Genomic DNA, 2,260 nt, shown 5'->3' with positions numbered 1-2,260 from the left:
AACAATTCAATATATAACACGTTAAAGTCATAAACAGAATATTAAAAAAAAAAAAAAAAAAAAAAAAAAAGCTTAAAATTACAGGTTTCGAGATGTTATTAGGAGGAAGTTCTTTTCACTTATGCAACACTAAGTTTCACTTTCATTTTGCTCTCAGTAAGCTTTTAATTCCATTCAACAATTCAATATATAACACGTTAAAGTCATAAAACAAATCTTAACCCAACAAACAAAACCAGGAGCCTCAGCCTACAGCAAGATGATGCTAATCTCGCTTTTTCCAAGCGGCCAAAGAAGCCCACGTTATTCTGACCGTGGTGGACACCTTCATGTCTAGCATTTACTGGTCAAACTATCTGCAAACAGCTAAAAAAGCACTGCTGAGCAATTCTGCCTGTGCAGAGGCATGTCTTAGTCACCTTTATCTGCACATTTCTCTCATTTTATCAATGTTTCCTCTTCTAAAGCTAAGGCAGTTTCTTTTTTAAAGGATATTTATACATCCTTAATGACCCCGAAAACCTCCATTGCTTCTAAGGGGTTTGTTCCAGGCTGGCCGGGCACTGCCAGTGCATTTGCTAGGCATAAAAAGCTACCCCTATTTTTGTTCCTTTAAGGAGAAGCATGCCCGGGTTTGAGTGAAATTGAGTTAAATTGTGGGTGCGCGGAGCAGGAAGGGAGTTTGAGCAATGCAGTTAAACAGGGCGCTCTGTAAAGAAGGGGAAAGGGAGGCAGTTTGGAGAGAAAAGGGATGAGGTTGCTCACACAGCCCTTAAGGACAGGGAACAAATTCCATGGGGACGTAGTATATCCTAGGAAAGGAGCTACCTCGGTTATCAACTGTCCAGAGCAAAGCAAGGCAATAAAACGTATGGAAGCTGTACACTGACATGGTATGTAGGGACACGTATGGTATGTATACCACGTAGGGACAGGATGACAAAGCGGCCCTGGGGCAGGATGTGCCAGGAAGGGCCGGACACACGAGCATCCGTCAGGAGCAGCCCTGCAAGCTCCGCGCGCCGCACCAGGACCGAGAGCTGCAGAGAGAGGCAAAACGGCGGCAAAAGGCAAAGCCGGGAGCAGGGGGGAAACACCTCGTCCCACTAGTGAAGCCAGGAGATTTTAGATTATCTGTTTCGGGATTCATTTTTTAAATGGCAATTTTCATCATCTCTGCTGTGTCAAGGCACAGGACGCTGGTGGGGGAGGAGGGGAAGAATGGGACAACTAAATATCTGAATCATGAGGGAGTCAAAAACCCCCTCAATTCATTGCAAACCACAAAATCCCCCAACTGCCTTTCAGAATAACTCAGGTTCCTTATACTGCAGCTTTGAGGCAACGCTGGAAAACAGCGATTCCCGACCAAAGGGCATGCCAAAAAACTGGCATCCTGGAGGAGGAGAGCTCGGATGGCCGCCAGGGCCCAGCTCCCGCCTTCCCTTGGTTTCGTTGAGGCCGGGGCACCCCATGAGGCCGGACGCCACCCTCTGCATCACCATCGCACCTCTCCCCCGCCCCTCCTGCTAGGAAATTGGTTCAGAAAACCACAAAAAGTCCCTCTTCCTCGCGCCCGGCTTTAGGCCGTCTCACCAGGCCCGAGCTATGAGCAAGGAGTGTTCGGTGCCCTGTCCTGGCCACTTGCCCCTTCCGCGGGGGCTCCACAGCTGGATTTTTGCATTATGCCAACAAAATAAGTGGAAAATTAGCATCAGGCTAAGATTTTGGAGGTTCACAGTTTGAACTCTCTCTTTCCAACACAATTGCCTCAATGTTAAGTGGGACTTTAAGGGGAAAATCAAACACATACTCAAACTCTTTCTTTCTGTGGGTGTCAGCACACCCGTAGGACTCCACGCAGGCTGGAAAAGCTGGTGTCACCTGCGGGCCACCCTCGCCATGGGACATTTCCCACTGCTGCAACACGGAGGGAAGGGTGGCCCACAACCACATGGTCCTCTGCTTGCAGCCCCACGGAAATAACCATCGCAGGGTGCTTCTCAGAACCTGAAGGAGATACGGACCATCCTAACTCCTGGCCAAGTCACCAGGGGAATGGTGACCTTCCCCATCCTGCTCCCTCGCTAAGCTCAACTCGGGGCTCCCTCGCTAAGCTCAACTCCCCGTCCAAATCACTTCTCCTGGAGATGCATCACCACTTCCTCCGGGGCCACGAGGTTCCTGCTTTCAGTGCAAACAAAACCAGCACAGCCACCAAGAAGAGGAACCAGGAGTGGGACCCCGTGACCCACTGCAC

The sequence above is a fragment of the Nothoprocta perdicaria genome, unplaced genomic scaffold (genome assembly GCF_003342845.1).
Source record: "Nothoprocta perdicaria isolate Ctin4 unplaced genomic scaffold, notPer1 scaffold_301, whole genome shotgun sequence".
NCBI classification, from domain to species: domain Eukaryota; kingdom Metazoa; phylum Chordata; class Aves; order Tinamiformes; family Tinamidae; genus Nothoprocta; species Nothoprocta perdicaria.
This window is presented reverse-complemented; position numbering follows the sequence as displayed.